The sequence below is a fragment of the Podarcis erhardii genome, assembly GCF_964252035.2.
Source record: "Podarcis erhardii genome assembly, chromosome: 12".
Classification (NCBI taxonomy): domain Eukaryota; kingdom Metazoa; phylum Chordata; class Lepidosauria; order Squamata; family Lacertidae; genus Podarcis; species Podarcis erhardii.
In genome coordinates this window covers 28,626,723-28,645,043 of record NC_138513.1, presented here as the reverse complement: position 1 = coordinate 28,645,043, position 18,321 = coordinate 28,626,723, and positions in this window count along the sequence as shown.

Sequence of the window (18,321 nt, the reverse complement as noted above, 5' to 3'; positions counted from 1 at the left end):
CCCTCCAAAACCTTTCCCCTCTATCTAACAGAGGAGCCTTGTATCGGTTTAACGCGCCTTCCCTGTTCTCATGCTTGTCTCTCCATCGGGTCACAGTTTTCCTTCTAAAAGGATAAAGTTACGAAAACCACAAACGGTAGCGCGGCAAGGTTTGCAGTTGGAGCAGGTGGCAGCCACCTTCTCCTCGCTTCTTAAGATGCGCTAGTGTTTTCAGTCGGGGCTGTTCAGGATCTCTGCGGTCATTTCTAGCTCCCGAGTAAGCAAGCAGTAAGAGGCTGGACTTAACTGTCAGGGGTCCTTTACCTTTACCTTTTAAGAGGCGCTGGAGTAATCTCTCTCTCTCTCTCTCTCTCTCTCTCTCTCTCTCTCTCTCTCTTTCTCTCTCTCTGTGTCGAAACTAGGAAGGTTAGGTTTGCTCGAAAGTAGGAAGCATCCAGGTTGGTGTGGTGGTGTATCTTTCTCAGCCTCACACCCAGCCACCCCAACCCGCCCCTCTCCTAAGGCAGAGGCCAGCCTGACCCCGAGGTCAATCGGGTCTCCATCAACCCGTCCCCCAAGTGCCTTCAAATGATTACGGCACTTCTCGTTTGCTCTTTGACCCACTGAAAGGTTCCCTGCTCTCCAAAGTTGTCCTGCATGCCTTGCTGCTGCTGAAGTCGGTGCGCGCGGGGGAGAGAGGGCAGCTACTTCCACTCCCCCCCCCCCAGTAACTTAGGATCTCTCCTGTCTCCGCTTGGGATATTTTTGTGAAAGACTGAGGAACAGAACCGGGTTTCCTTGGGGTGAGTGGGTGAGGGGACCATGCAGAGGGGAAAACGCGCAGTGGGCACCAGCGGGCTGTGTCAGTTACAGCCTGTGCGGTTTTGCGTGGAGATACCGCCTTTGCAAAGCGACTTTGTAACTTCAACCCGCCTAACCACTAGACCCCACCCGGCCAGGCCCAGGTAGGGAAGCCGGCTATTTGGCCCCACGGCCTTGAGTGGGGCTGAACTGCACTCTTCATAAGCCTTCTAACCTAACCTGATCCTGAACACCAGAGTGCGCTACGGCGCAAGACAGCATGTTAGGATTTCAGCCTTGGAAGCAGGTCTCTCTGGCCTTCATTCCAAGTAAATGAGGATAGAATGAGGGTGTGAATCACTTTAAAGCCGAGCACAACTCCTGAAATGTGGAAGGGCGAATAACATTATTCCTGCGTGAATAGACATGCCCGCTTTTCCGGTCCCTTTGACTCGCAATACAAAAAGAGGGAGGTAAGCCTGGCTAAATGTGGATCTTCTCCCTTCCTCCCCATCTCTGCCCCACTCCAGGCAGTAAAGGATCGACCACCTCTTTCATTTCATGATCTCCAATTGCTCCCAAAGTTGAGTCACTTAAACCCTCCAGCCTCTTGGCTAGAAGGGAGGGGGACTCGGTAGCGGGGTAGTGGGGACCCTACTGATCGCCCACTGGCTTGTTCCAATTGCTTTTCTTGGAAAGGGCAAGGAGACGCGCCGGGAGCTTTCGAGATTCCCAGGTTGCGTAAAAGACCCGACACCCCCGGGGACAAAACCTCTCCTAGAGGCAGCCAGCGTCCTGGGTTTCCAAAACAACATTGCAGCCAGCCTCAGCCGTTTCCCTTCCCCTTTCCAAAGGAAAAGGCTCGCTGGTCCCTCTGCCCCCTGGGCCGGTGGGGCACAGGACTCCTTGCAGATTAGGGGCTTTTAAATTCTCAACCGCGTTTTAGAGCTGGTGTGGCGTTGTGTAATAGCGGGAAAGGTCGGACAAGGACCAGGATACAAATCTCTGCTCCGTCATTCATCGTGGGCGTCTCTCTCTCTCTTAGTCTCACTTACCTACAGCGCAGGGGTGTTGTTGCGGGAATAAGACTGGGGCGGGAACAGGAAGAGATCTTTGGGGGAAAATAGTGGATACAGATGTAATAATCTTACGACAGGCAGCAGGTTTAGTTGGTCCTTCTGATGTTATTGGGAGAAGGATAAGTTTCGGGACTGAGGCTGCCATCCTAAACTGTTTGCGCCGTGTGAATTCGTCTGGCGGTCTTGGCTCTGTTCTTGCGTCCTCCTAATAGAAAGGAGCGCTGCCCTTGACTTCTGGATGGGTTGCTCGCCTACGTAGTTTGCTTGATTTCTTGGGGATTTGCTTCCCGGTTGCTTGTGCTTGCCCTTGCGCTCTCCTCTTCCTATCCCGGGTTTATGTCCTCCGATGCGCAAGTTCCAGGAGTGCCCGGGGGGCATTTCCAGGGGAGATCCTCTCGTGCCGGCTGAGTTAAATGGGATTTACTCCGCAGTCAAGTTGCACTTTGAGGATTGCCTCCTTCCTATTAAAAGGAATCGGGTCATACACTAGACAGACCTAGTCCACAAAAGCTTATGCCACAATTGAGCGTTTCCGGTGCAATCCTGTATATGTATATGTATGGGGACCAATGAAACTTACCGCCAGGCAAACGTGCATAGGATTGCGCTGTTAGCCAGCAGCCCTAACCATGTCTACTCAGAAGTAAGTCCTATTGATCCGACGGGGCTTACTCCCTGGTAAACGGAGTTAGGGTTGCAGCCTTGTTCTTTCAAAGAGCCTTAAATCCGTCCTTTGGTTTAACGCTGTTCAGTTGCTCCCCAGCTTCGTTTAAATTTGTGATAGATGCAGGGAAGGTCGTGGCCACGTTTTCAGTTTGGAGGTGACATGGGAACCCCAGGTAGCACCAATGATTGTGTATCGCGGCCAGAGGCCTACGCTAGCCCTCCAAGAATTTGTCCAAGCCTCTTCTAAAGCCATCTGGGTTGGTGGAAAGAAATAGTGCTGCTTCTCTTGGGGCCGCGAATTACTTTTAAAACTAGACTGCTTTGGTTTCAAACGGGTCTGAGACCATCAACACACTTAACCAGAAGTTAAGTCCGCATTAAACTCAGCGAGGCTTGAGACCTCTGAGCACAAACGTTGGGGAAGCAAATTACGTTCCGAATTAGAAACCAAACAGTGCCCTTCTCGACCTTGTTTGTTACTTTATTTGTTTTAAAATCTACACATCACATAATTATCCAAACATCTAAGAGGTTTATAGTACTGATCCGGATGGAGGGTTTCGCAGGGGTCTTCCTGGCAGCCCCCTAAAGGTATAATGCCTCCTGTTCTGCCAACTTTGACTCCAATTGTTATCTTTCTTCCTCTCAAAGGAATGACGTGAGGTCGCCTAGCTGCTACCCCCGCTGCCCTGGCGCGGCTGATGGCTCGGGAGGCTCTGATCCAGTGGGCATGGGCGTAGCCAGGGGGGAACGGGGGGCAGCTGCCTCCCTAAATCAAGTAAATATATAAAACACACTTGACTAAAAGTAGAAATTGTAGAAAGATTTTAACAGATTTCCCCCCTGAGCATTTGGGGTCAAGAGAAAGTAATTTAAAACAACTGCTGTTGAGACATTTCACCCGGATTCTGCTAGACAGCCAAACAGAGGATGATGACAGGTGGGTTTCCTGCCCCCCCCCCATAAATCTTGGCTACACCCAAGACAGTGGGATGCTTATAGAAGCACCCTCTTCGGATGTCGATGCCCAGAGTCAGTTCCACTGACTCGGGGCTCCTTTGAGGGCATGCATCTGTGTAGGACGGCTGTCCCTTTGAGAGAGGCCAAGGAAGCGTTTATTTTTGGCTGAATCCTTAAGAGGCCATTATAGCTGGACAACTGCACTAACGTGGGCTACCGATCCACTCAAGAGAATTCTTGCAAACGCAGCTGAATACTTTCTTTTGCTGGGCGCAAGACCTCCGATGGGTCATCATGATGAGAAAGAACCCCAGGCCGAATCTATAAGGGTGACCCTTGTTTCGGGAGCTGCAAAAGCATGATGAGAAAGAACCCCAGGCCGAATCTATAAGGGTGACCCTTGTTTCGGGAGCTGCAAAAGCCTCTTGCCTGTGACTTTGCGCAAAGGAGAAAGGCAGGCAGACAGACAGACGGGCAAGCAATCGCCTCCAGCTCCGCTGTGCGGGCCGATGCATTGCAAGGAACGAGACCGAGGGGGTTGTTGTGCTGGCCGATGCATCCTTCGTTCTCCTCGTCTTTCCGAACTGCCAAATTGAGTCCACGGCCAGACAGAGCAACAGATCGCCCCAAATTCAACGCACAGCCTCTCTTTCCTTGGCGCAGGGAAACAGCGCCACCTCGCGAAGGAAGTGAAGCAGCTGTGGGCAACGGCAGCAGCAGCCTGTTAAAAGATCAACAAATTTATTTTGGACAAAACAAATTCCTTCCAGTAGCACCTTAAAGACCAACTAAGTCAGTTCTTGGTATGAGCTTTCGTGTGCATGCACACTTCTTCAGATACCTTGGTATGAGCTTTTCGTGTGCATGCACACGAAAGCTCATACCAAGAACTGACTTAGTTGGTCTTTAAGGTGCTACTGGAAGGAATTTGTTTTGTTTTGACTATGGCAGACCAACACGGCTACCTATCTGTAACTAAATTTATTTTGGCAAAAGCTTTCGAGGGCTAGAGTCCGGTTCATCAGATGCTTGAGGTGTTATACTAGATTGCCAGGTGTATGATGGGGGCAGCGGGGTGGGGGGTGGGGAGAAAGTAAGCAGGGAGATTCTGAATGGAGGAAATGCAGTGCAAAATGTACATACTATAATAATAATTGCATTAAAGCTTAAATGTACTTTCCCCTAAAATGATGAGATTTCTGTTTAGCCTTCTGAATTAATTAATTGCATTAATTTGTCCATTGTTAAAAAAATCTTTCTCTCTCTCTAAAAAGCCCAGTTCCCTCTTGTAGGTGTATAGACAGTTTTCCATTTTTGTTCTATTGCTAATCAGGCAGTAGTTAATAAATTAATTCATAATTTGTTATGTTTTATGCCTTCATCATTAATATAACCCTAAGGTATTGCTGGACAATAGTATCCTCCAATCTTCTTTTGCAGTTTATAGCTAGTGTTTCACACCCCACTCCACTCCACAGTTTGAACTTGCAAATTGTTTTATTGTTCCTGAACTGCAACCTGACACATATCTGTGAAACCAGCCCTCAATCCAATGAGTTAGCTTCTTGAAACAATCATTCAAATAAGGTTAGTGGTCTTGTAATTTGGGGGCATAACAAATCATTATTTCTTCATGGAACTTTCCTGTTTGCAAATATTCTAGCCATGGCTGAGGGGGTCTTTGGTGATGATGGTTGTAGCCTGTCATAAGGTATCAAATTCTGATGAGGTTATAGGTTTATAAAGCATTTAAGATCCATTAGAATCCAGGGTTAAAATTGGTTGAAAGAAAAATTATGCTGAAATTTGTGCAGTACAAACTAGGCTAATGGTGATTGGTGTACCTAGAAAGAGATGCTATACTTTGGCATGCCGTACCTTAAGCATAGTAGCTACCATCGTGTTTATTAGGAGCAACAGGTATGCTTTGCAGTCCATAAAATAGCTTCCATATAATAAGCTTGAGTTTGAGTCCATTTTATCATTTGTACCCAGCAGGAGGAAATAACATTGTAAAGAAGATTTAGCATTGCTGTTCCCCTAATAATTTTGTTTTTCTATATAATGTTTGAGCTTGTATCCAATGCCTTCCCCCACTCTAGATAAAATTTAGAACAGTGGATCTCAAACTGCCCCCACCCTGCCACCCACCACTTGAGGGTCTTGGTGGATCACTTCATGTTTTTTAGCAACTGTAATATTACTAAAGTACTTTTCAAACATTATGTGGAATGCAAATTTTAGTCCAATACAACATGTTAAGAAATAAAAGAAGCAATTAAAACACCACTGAAAATCAATATGAATATTGTAATGTGATGGAGGGGTCGCAGACCACCTGAGTGAAACATATCATGGATAAGGAACCCCTACTTTGGAAAATCATTCGGCCGTTTCTCCAGTGGTTTTTCTGGAATATATATGGGGATTGTTTTAAATAAATATAGGAAATAATGATACAACCCTCATATTAAGTCATGCTATCCACCCAAACTGGGAACCACGCCAAATCATTCAGTGCATTTTTCAAGAGTGTTGCAAAGGTGGTTTGATACAACTGTGACAATTGAGTAATTATATTTACTCCAAAATATTTCACTGAGGTGGTGATGTATTTAAAGGGAAATACATTCCCCACAATTCCTTGAGAGAGATAACATCATGAGAACCTCTGATTTGTCAGTTTATTTTTAAATACTGAGATGGAGCCAAAGGAACCAAACTCTGGAAGAATTGTCAAAAGAAGGAGGTCATCTGTGTATAATCGTATTTTATGCCACTCTTGCCTAGTTAGTGGGAAGCAGGCTGGCATAGCACCATTTATTGCCGCACAATATTGTGCTGTAGAATGCAAGACATTTACCATTCTACATAAATTAGATTCAAAGTTAATACTTTTAAACAGTTGTTTCAAAAAGGGCCATTCCAAACTGTCAGTGGCAAGAAACTGGAGAAACAGCAGGACTCTTGTAATTTATGGAAAACTCAGGAAGAGCCTTTTTGAAAAAACTGAAATGTCACCTCATCAGAATCAATTTTAATTTAGGTTCCAGCAAAATATTAAATTTTACCTGCTAGGATAGATGTAAAAACAAATATTTCCTCTTGGTTATTGAAGGATATAGGTCAGAATACTTGTGGTGGAGAGAATTCCTTGCATTGCTTTTGAGTAGCAGCATTAAAATTATTTCACACGAAAATCTGGTGTTTGCCGGATTGAAGGCACACCACTGAAGGCATCCAGCACAGGAGGAGCTAGAAACTTGCCACTAAAATGTTTACAGAACTCAGCAGGAAGGCAGTCTGTTTCAGGAGCATTTCCATTGTTCACTTTTTAGCTCTCTGGACTTGCTCTGTTGTTCTGGCACCTGTTTACGCACTGCCTCTATTTTGGGCATTCCACATCTCTGCAGCACAGCAGAGGCATCTACCTCTTTAGGGAAATTTGATTGATAGAAAGTCTTGTATATTTTGCAAAAGCAGTTGCTATGTCATTTGTATTCTTAATTGTGGGCCCATGACGATGCTGTTGCTTGGATTTCTTTGGTTTTTTTTTTTTAAATACATATGTATCTTTTTCTATATTCAGAATAGGATTGTTTCGTGTAAAATATAGGCCTCCCCCCATTTTCTTTGTTTCCTTGGTTTCTACTGATTTTCTAGTAATTTGGAGTTGGTAACATTTTCTACACCTGTTCCAGTTTAGAAATTGCAATGCAAGGACTTGCCATTGTGTCTCTCTTTCTTTTCACATCTGAGGCAAGGACAATCGAGTGACCTCTGATAACAGTTTTGTTTTTTTTTTTTTTTATAATAATTTTTATTGATTTTACAACATAAAGAAAAAACAAAACAAACATAATGCGACTTCCCCAAACCTCCCCTTCACTGCATCCAAATTTCAAAATTTTTAGCAATTCTTCATCCCATTTTTATATTTAATTCTCTTTAAAAAGAGTTTCTGCTTTATAAATTTCGATTTATAGCTGTAATTCTTAGTGTCCAATCCCCTGACATCTTAACATTCCGAAATTTTACAACAATTTTTAAGATAGATTTTAAATTTTTTCCAGTCCTCCTCCACTGTCTCTTTCTTCTGGTCACGGATTCTGCCGGTCATCTCTGCCAGTCCCATAAATTCAGTCACCTTGGTCTGCCATTCTTCCAGAGTAGGTAGTTCTTTAGTCTTCCAATACTTCGCCAAAAGGATTCTTGCTGCTGTTGTTGCGTACATAAAAAAGGTCCTATCTTTCTTTGGTACCAATTGGCCGACCATGCCCAAGAGAAAAGCCTCCGGTTTCTTTACAAATGTCCACTTAAGGATTTTCTTAATTTCATTATAGATCATTTCCCAGTAGGCCTTAATCAGATTAAGGCTCTGATAACAGTTTTGAAGGGATCACATATAACTGTTGCTGATGGATGTGACATGTTCTCTTTAAAAGAGTATCTTGTCTTCCATCAGTGTTTTCCTCAACTCTCTGCTAAACATCAGGAGGGTATTCAGCCTCCATCTGTTGGTTGCCTCAGTGGTTGCTCAGTTGCAAGCTTGCACCTCACCAGAGCATCAACGGATCATGTGCAGATGCCAGCATCCACCTTGTGGACTGTGCCTCAAGCTCTGTGTGGTTAGGATAAAATCACACCAAGAGTGAGATTTATCTATGCTCAAATAATATGCATGGTCTTCAATCATGAGTTTTAGCTCCGCCATACCTCTGGTCTTAGATTATAAATAATTTGTTTAGTGTATGAATATGGATGTTCCATCTGAGTGGCTTTCAGTGAAATTCTACACATGTCTACTCAGAAGTAAGTCCTATTAAGTTTCATGGGGCTTAATCCCATGTAATAGGATTGCAGTATAACCCTTTATCATTGGCCTGTCCTTCCCGATTGTATAAAGACTTGTTTCAAAGCATTTAGCCTACTTTTAACTAGGGGCGTAGAGAGATCACCACCAGCTTGTAATATAATTATGATTTAATTATGGGTGGGCACCACCCGGTCATTATATAATTTTCCTTTTACAATGATGCACCTCCTGTTGTCATCATTAGCCTACAATGCACATGCAAGTATTGTATTATTACCAAATACTATGGCTATACCTCTGCTTTCAGAGATATTCTGGTGAAACATAATGAGTTGCAAAGCAAAGAGGCTTTAAAGAACATTCCACCATTTTTAAAAACATGTGTCTCTATCTAGAAGGAACATAGCAATCCTGGCTGCTGCTCTAATACTATAGTTTTGTGCAGTGGTTAAAGCTTTTGGCATTAAAAAAAATATAGTAGCCTCTTTTTTTTTAACATTTCAAAAGTACTGGTAAATCCCAATGAGTTCAATGAAGCTTACTCCCAGGTAAGTGATTATTGGATGGCAGCTTAATTGAAACACAATGATTCTAGTATTTTTATGTGCTCACCTGTTAAATACCAGGAGTGAGTGTGCATCCCTCTGAAGATCCCCAATCACTTAAACAAGAACAAAATATCCCTGGTGCAGAAGTTTTCTGAATATGTTTTCATTTGCTCAGACTAAAAAAACACACTGCATTGTTTTATGCGGTTGAATAGTTTCTGGCTTGTTTGGGTTTTCATTGCTTGCTTTTAATAAAGTTTTTATTTCTTATGGCCCCAGAATCCATATGTGGGTGAAGGTGTGGCTTAGAACATTGAATAAATAAATATCGCTCCCCTAAATTCCCTAAGTTGGGACATGAACCATTTGTCATATTTTAGGAGTGGGAACATGAATTTCACAACTCTCACCCAGCCTGAGAAATAATACACAGGTCTTTGATGCTCTCCCATATTTGGGTACCAAAACCTATGAGAGGAGGTTGGCTACAAAATGTTAACTGTTCACAGGGTCCTTTAGGTCTGAACCCAAAGGCGGCATGTTCTCCTTTTGCCCTGATTCACCGGTTCTTTTTCATTTGTACTTGGTTCCCTCTAGATGTACAATATTTTCTTTCTGTGTCACAGCCATCTGATGCCTCTCATGTAGGCTGCTTGACTTACACACCCCTTGAGAATTCTAAGTGCTCCTTTCTCATTCATATCTCTTGCGGACAGGAGGAACAAGTCACTGTAAAAGGGGTATCCCCTGTTGTATTCCTGCTTCTTGCAAGGCAGTTGTTCAGGTATTGTCATACTTGAAGTGTTTCTAAGTACAGATATTAGAGAACAGCTGCATACACCTTATACCCCCCCCCAAATCCTGAGAATCGTAGTTTACCCTTCATAGAGCTATAATTCTCAGCACCTTAAACTATAGTTCCCAGAATTCTTTGGTGGCAGGAAACATGTTTCAGTATACAGTGGTACCTCGGGTTAAGAACTTAATTCGTTCTGGAGGTCTGTTATTAACCTGAAACTGTTCTTAACCTGAAGCACCAGTTTAGCTAATGGGGCCTCCTGCTGCCGCCACGCGATTTCTGTTCTCACCCTGAAGCAAAGTTCTTAACCCGAGGTAATATTTCTGGGTTAGCGAAGTCTGTAACCTGAAGCGTATGTAACCCAAGGTACCACTGTACAGCATGTCAGATGCCTAAATGTGATTGCAGCTTTAATTCTGTTTTGTTTTAGCATGAGCTTCTTGTTCTTAATAGTTCATACATTTTACAGTTCTACCTGTCGGGTGCCACGTGTTGCTCTCAAGTAAAACTTGACTCTATGAACTTTTCTCCAGGTGCCCCCCCGAGGATGCCTCCAGATCAAATGTAGAAGCCAGCCATTCTGCAATCAAAGCCTCTACTGACTTATCTTGCTCTGTGTCTTCTTTTAACCTGCAAAAATTCAGGTTGCAGAATCCAGATGCTGTTTTCAGCATCATCCACTTTGTCTTTCAGATATTGGTTTGTTCATCGGAGCTTTTGGAAGTACTTTCCTGTAAGTATTCCAAAGTCCGAATTATTTAGTGTGCAAGCTTCGGAGTTCATCAGAACTCTCCCACCGGCTAGGTGTAAAGCAAAGTAAATGAAAGCTGATTGAGAAAAAGATGTTGCTGATTTGAAACACCCTGTCTTGCTGTTCATAACAGTGATCAGATTATACGATATGGAGGGGGTTATATGCAGTCTAAGGCTGCAAGCTTTACATGCACTTACTTGCTGGGAGAAAGTCCCATTGGGCCCAAGAGCATTTACTTCTGAGTAGACATCATAATCATGAAGCTCACTGGGTGAACTTGGGCCAGACGCTGCCTTTCACCCTAACCTACCTCAAAGGGTTGTCGTGAGGATAAAATGGGACGAGGAAGAACTATGCACAGGTTGCCAACTTAGAGAAAAGGTGGGATGTAAACAACATTATTATTATATGAATATTACAATTAATAAAAAGCATGTATAATTTTAAATCAGTGTACAGATTTTTTATTTGTTGAAAACAAATTGTTGCTGCACAATAGAAAAGAAAAAAGGAATGGACCGGAAGGACTGGAACAGCAGCATCTGGGGTTGATGGATGAGGCTGGCTGGATCTGCTGTTTGCATTTCACCCCGTCCCCGTCCCCATTCAGTGGTCCTTGGTCCCCTAGCCATGGCAGAGGTCAGAGGGTGATCCTGTTCAGCACTGTACTCCCAGAGTAACTGGGAGATGAAGCAAAGTGTCCATTTCTGGGGTGCCCTTTGAATGACACTGCACTGATCATTCACTGCAACTATTGTGTCCTGTGCAAAATCATCTTAGGTTTGTAGTAAGCGAAGCTGGGACACAGAAGAAATAGGTGCTTTCCTTTTGAAATGATAAAAGCCGGCACTTCTTGTCACCACCATTGCCCAGCAGGGAGGGAAAAGCACTCTGTAGCTGCTCAGGGGACACTTCATTCTTGCTTCACAACTTCCAGGGATGAGTTTAATCAAGAAGATTAAAGGTGTTGTGGATGAGGCATCATGACCTCCTTGCTCTGATGGTCTGAAAGCAAAGGACTGGATAAAGGTGGCAAACAGTTGTCTGCTAGTATGCAGATACCTGTAGGCAGAGTAGTGGGGCTAGATTAAAGGGGGCTAGATTTTACTGTGCAGTCTGAACCTTAGCTACTCAGAAGTATGCCCTATTGGACCCAAAGCAGCTTACTCCCAGGTAAGTGGAGTTAGGATTGCAGCCTTGGGTATTAAAAAAGGCACATCTCACTGGCTTCAATAAGTTCTCATTCACTTTCTGTCTCACACTACCACCATCCAGGAGTGACACCTCCCAAAATATAGTCTTATAAAGTTATGCAAACTTGAGTGGAAGCAGTAGACCTACTTCAGAGAAAAGATGCTAAGGATCAGAGTTAGGGCGGCCAGATGATGCAATAGCAAAGAAAAGCACAAAGGACAGGCCTGCTGCATTTAGTTGTGTGGAAGAGGCACTTTCGCTGTTGTAGATAATTAAGAGGGATTTTCTGCAGTTGTAGATAAAGGGTTTTATACCACCCTTCAACTGAAGATCCTAGGGCAGGATCAGAAGAGAAGAATGCAAAATGAGAATACAAAATACAGAATAATTAAACAAAACAAAACAAATTCAAATCAATAACCCCGTCCCACAAACACATTTAAAAGGCCACAGAACACCTGGTTGAAGAGAAATATTTTCATCTGGTGTCTAAAGATATGTAATGAAGGCACCAGGCGAACCTCCCTGGGGAGAGCATTCCACAAATGGGGAGCCACCACAGAAAAGGCCCATTCTCGTGTTGCCATCCTCTGGACCTCTCATGGAGGAGGTACACAAAGAAGGGCAGATGATGATCATAGAGTCCAGGTTGGTTCACCTGGGAATTGCAGCACAGGATCTTTTTAGGCTCCCTCACCATATGAACAGAACAAAATAAAAAAATTCCTTCCAGTAGCACCTTAAAGACCAACTGAGTTAGTTCTAGGTATGAGCTTTCGTGTGCATGCACACTTCTTCAGATATCTGGGTATCTGAAGAAGTGTGCATGCACACGAAAGCTCATACCTAGAACTAACTCAGTTGGTCTTTAAGGTGCTACTGGAAGGAATTTTTTTATTTTGTTTTGACCATGGCAGACCAACACGGCTACCTATCTGTAACTGGAACATATGAACAGAGAAAGCTGCCTTATACTGAGTCAGATGATCGGTTCACCTAGATTGTTAACAACAAACCATGTAGCTGCTTTCCAGGGTTTCAGACAAGGTTGTCTTCCAACCTTTCCTGCAGATGCCAGGACTTGAACCTGGGGCCTCCTTCATGCAAGGCAGATGCTCTGCAACCGAGCTATGGTTCTTCTCCACCTAGAGCTCTTCCATGCATCCTAGTCTCAATTTTGCCTGCCTCTGCTAAGAGTGAAAACATGAAAGACCGTATTTCCTCATACAAACTTTCCTAGGCTCTGAGAGGTTCAGAGGGGGCCCTTCTCTTGGTCCTGCCCCCATCCCAGGCAAACTTGGTAGGAACGCTAGAGTGGACCTTCTTGGCTGCTTCTCCTAGACTTTGGGACTCCCTGCCGAGAGACTAGCTCCCACCTTGTCCTTCTGCTGCAGGTGAATATTTTCTTGCTCCAAGAGGCTTTTGGGAACTGACTCCTTTTAGGGAAAGGGCTGGTCTTGTGACGTGTTTATTGTAAAGATCTGTATGTGATCTTTTATATGTATATATTTTAATTCGACAAAAGGTTTCATTGTTTTTGAATGATTGTTTTTTATGTTTTTAGCTGTTTCAATTTTAGCTGTAAGTCCCCTAGAGTCCCTTTAGAGAAAAAGGCAGGATATAAAAATATAACAACAACACTTGTGAATTACTTTGAACACTTGAAAGTGCAGCACTAATATAATACACCCCACCTTCTCTCTAGGGAGCTCAAGGGCTTTCAAGGGCACTGAACAGATACAAACCTCTTAATTTCAGCAAGGCTGCAACATTTTACAGCTTCAGATTATGTGTTAGCAGTTGGTTGCATTTGTTTTGGCGGCAAAACTGAGTTTTCAAAAGCTGCATGAAAGGAGGGTAGATATCTACTGCCTACCTTGGTCACTGCACGATGCAGGACAATAGATAGTTGTAATTAAATGGGCTACAAACATCGCCATGCCATAGAACAGATTCTGAGGCAGGCCTCTGGAGCTCCCATCACTGGATGTTAGGTTTTAAAATTAGACTTGATCAGCAAGCATCTGTTAGGAATGGCAAAGCTATGATTATCTTGCATCTGGCTACAGGGTGCACTCGGCAACACCCCGTTCCTCTTCTGATTCCTGTCGCCCAATCTCTGCACAGACTTGGGCTTGAATACTCCATGGATTAATGTCAACAACCTGTCTGCCTTAATTTTCCATCCGTAACTTGAGGAGGATGCTTAGCTACCTGTTCCCCTTGAGCTGATTGTTCGGTGTTTGAATGGTGCTAAGGAAATGTGTTTAAATCCACCTGAATGCACCGCAGATTTCTGCCAGCTGAAGATCTGGTTGCCTTTTAAGTGCACTTATTAAGCCCCATGCATTGCAAAGCCTTTCTACCCAAGTTGGTTAATATGAAAAATGCGGGTTTTGATATGTTAAAGCTGATGTGCCTATTCAGTCTGTGATAGTATTTAGGTTTTTTGTTTTTAGAAAGAAGAAATAATTTAAACCAGTTTGCTTAAATGTAATTGTAAACTCTTGGCTCTTTGCCTATGTGATACTGAAGAATTAAACGTTTCAGGAAAAAGTAGTCTGGAAAATATTGCAGTCCATGTACTGTACATGTCCCTGAAGATGTAGAGAGAGAAAATGCCACTGAAGATATAATCACACACTCTATTTATAATTTAATGTCATCTCACAGCTTTGATTTCCCTTTTCTTTTTCGTGTATCTTGGATTATACAGTACTATTCAGAGAAATGCTTTTTCCAATGAGCCCTGTGGTTTGTGTGGTTTTTTAAAATAAAATAACAACTATAAATACAACCTAAATTGTTAATTTAGCCTTTTCCAATCTAGTGCCCTCCACTGGGGTTACAACTCCCATCATTCAGTGTAGTATAGTGGTTTAGAGTGTCAGACTAGAACCTGGGAGACCAGGGTTCAATCGCCACTTGGCCATGAAGCTCACTGGGTGATCTTGAGCCCATCACTGCATCTCAGCCTAACCTACCTCACAGAGAGGTTGTAGGAATTAAAATATCCAATAAGAAACACATATGCCACATTGAGCTGCTTTGAGAAAAAGGTGGGATGTAAATTCAATAAATAAATCAGTAGCCAATGGGAGGATGCGGGTGGCGCTGTGGTCTAAACCACTGAGCCTCTGGGGCTTGCCAATCAGAAGGTCGGTGGTTCGAATCCCCGTGACAGAGTGAGTTCCCGTTGCTTTGCCCCAGCTCCTGCCAACCTAGCAATTTGAAAGCATGCCAGTGCAAGAAGATAAATAGGTACAGCTGTGGCAGGAAGGTAAATGGCACTTCCATGCATTCTGGCTTCTGTCACAGTGTCCCGTTGTGCCAGAAGCGGTTTAGTCCTGCTGGCAACATGACCTGGAAAGCTGTCTGTGGACAAACACCGGCTCCCTCGGCCTGAAACAAGATGAGCACCGCAACCCCATAGTCGCCTTTGACGGGACTTAACCATCCTGGGGTCCTTTACTTTTACCTAGTCTGACAATATCGGAACGGGCGTAGGGTGTTGAAGGCTGCATTAATTTATAATTGCAGTATTTGTAAAAATCTTACTTGCTGTCATGTGGCAAAAGGCTGGGGCAGCAGTTTTGACTGGGCAGATGGAATGGCATGAGGATCGATGTGCTGCCCCTTTTCCCCACAAGCAGGCGGCAGCAAAGGAAGGGCTGCCAACTCTTCCCCCTAGGGCTGCCAGCAAATTTGCAGCATTCCAGATAGAAAGAAAAAAAAGGTATCAGGAGCACAGGAGAAAGGATGCAGAGCCCAAGGTGTTTTTGAAGTTTCACCCACAGCTGCTTGTATCACTGAACAGGAGAGGCAATTTTAAACTGAAAGCAGATTGCCCGGTCTATTGTGCAAGCTGCTATATGAGATCAAGGAATTCTCCAGCTGCACACATCTAGTTGTTTCTCCTGAGCACACACACACATAAGGACTGCTGCTTTCTGGGTTGATTCAACTGAAATTCAGTAGTTTTAAGCCCCCACTTAAGTCGTGGGAGTTATTTCCATGCATATTGCTCTCCTGTTAATTTTAGTGAGAATTTAAGTGATTTTTTTTGATGTTTGATTAGAAAATTACACATGGCAACACTGGTAAGTAACGGAGGACATTTTCATCACTTTGAATTTGTGATTTATTCATCTTCATCCACTTTATAGAATTTTTCTAATGCTTACATATAATAATAGTAATCATAATCATAATCATAATAATAATAACAATGAATTTTATTTATATCCCGCCCTCCCCGGTCAAAGCCAGGCTCAGAGTAGCTAAGAACAAGTAAAAATAGCACAGTGTACATAAAATCACAAAGTCAATTAATTAAAATACATTCGAAAATCAATTCAGAATCAAATGGGTGTAAATGCTTAGGCATGAGCAATACATAATTCTCATATTAGGCTACTTCAACAAGTGGAAACTTAAACTGTTTTTTTCTGTTTCCTGCTTCTGGTCCATAGCTTGAATTTAAAATCTCATTGGTTAGAAAATGGACCCTCAGTTTAAAATCGGCTTTCTTCTGCTTTCTTTCACACATCTGAGGCATTCACACATTGAACATTCAGGACTAAAAGTCATTTGTAACAACCCTTGCACGAAAGGAACCTTACATTTTCCTGTGAAACTAAAGTGCTTGCCATTTCATTCAAACTCACTCTATTTTTGGATGACAGCCAGCATAAAATAAAATAAAAAGCTGCTGCACAAAGGACTTACGAAGTGGAGAGATCACAGCAAGAACGGAGCAAAATGTGTTTTTCTAAACATGCATTGATTTCACTGCAACTATGCTCCTTGCATGGCACTATTGAACAAATGGAGGAGCAACGGTCATTGTGGAAGGGAGTGTGTACAGAAAAGAATACAAAGATAAGTAGGGATCTACCTGGTTCTTGCTGGAGAATTTTGAAATGAAACCCAGAAGAGGCAGACCAGGAGGAGAATGGAAACCAGAAATGAAAACCTGGGACCCTTGAGGGGACACACCCACCCACCCAATTAAAAATATTGGTCCAGGGAGGTACATATGCTTAGAATGCTGAGCACTTGTTTCTGAATTAACCAGTGAACCCAGCTAAGATGTGATTGGCCCTGGCAGGTCCCAGACGCCACCTACCAGTCTGGGATCAGGCTGTGCCTTTGGACAAAGGCCCTTTTTTCTCCATGCTTCTGGTCAGGCAGGTCCCGTGGGTCTGATTCTACGACTAGGAAATATCTGAAACACACACACATTTTGGATGTGGACTTTGTTCTAATTTCATTCACAATAACTTGGCTTTGGGAGTTATTCAGTGCGCCATGTCTTCTGAAGAGTGGGACATAAAATATACATGGGCATGGAAGGTCACGGTCAAAATTTGGGCTTAGGAGGAGGAGCCGGACCGAACAAGGAAGGTTGAAGAAGGTCTTCACTCAGCTGTAATCAGGCGTTCACCTGAATACAGGTGATAGCTCAGAGATGGGGCAGAGGGGCACTTGCAAAGATCTCTGCCCCAATGTTCCCTGATGAATGGACCACTCTTTGGATCTTCATGTTTGACAGATAATGTTTCATGTTAGCAACCCTACCCATGATTAGATGTTTGTGTCAGTTGTGCAAAGATCTGCTGAGCAGCCCAAAGATATTGTGGGTGGGGCTTGGTGCGTGAAAAGAGATTGGCTCGTTCTTTACTGTGAATCGGAGAATGCATCATTTGTGCAATGGGGGTTTCCCACTGTACAAGCAGAATCTTCCTTGTCACTGAATAGAAATAGACATCATCAGTTGCACAGATCTTCATATAACTAGAGCTTATATATAAATTTAATTAACAATAATTGATAAAGGCCAATGTTGCAACAAAGTTTATGTAACTTACAAATGTTGTGCAGGAACTAGATTAGATGCAGCAGGAATTTGTCCAAATGCTGCATCGCTTTGAAGATCAATGGCATTCCCTGATGCAATTTCGCAGTGAAGTGTTTGCAGACAAAATTCTAGTCTTATCACCCACTTTTATGATTAATTATTATTAATCACCCATTATTATTATTATTATTATTAATTAATTAAATTTATATATAACCCTTCATTTGAAGATCATGGGGCTACTTACAACATAAAAATACAAAACGAAAACACAAAATACATAACATAATAATAATCCCCCAACGTCGCCAGTAACTCCCCTTCCACAAACACATTTAAAAGGCCATAGATTGTTTTATCATCCAAAGGGCTGCTTGAAGAGAAACATGGCTATCAGACATTGGCAGAGCAGGTCTAGGTTAGAGCGTGAATTGTGCAATTGAGCCACAGCCTTTAAGCCTCTTTTCCACACTCCTCGTCTATGTTTTCCCTACAGCACCTTGTATATGATAGCTAAAGAAGGGTCAGTCCTTCCTTTCTGTCCTGGTTTCTGGCTGCTGTTTCACCTTGGGCAGGAGGATGCAGCAACTGTTGAATGGGTGTAGCAGATATGGCTAGAGTCAGTCTTGTTTTATTTTTCCTCCTCCTGTTTCAACTGGAGTCGACTTGCAGGCTTGGCTTTGTCCCAGTGGTTTTGTGGGTATACAGAGAGTGGTGGCTTGTTTAATGAGCATTCCTTCCTTTCACTCATCTTAAAACTGGGGCACAGTGATGGATTTATATGACTTTTTTTTTAAGGTTATGAAGCCACTACAAACTTGATACCTTGGTCTGGCAAAAGCTCACCTGAATTCTTTAATACATC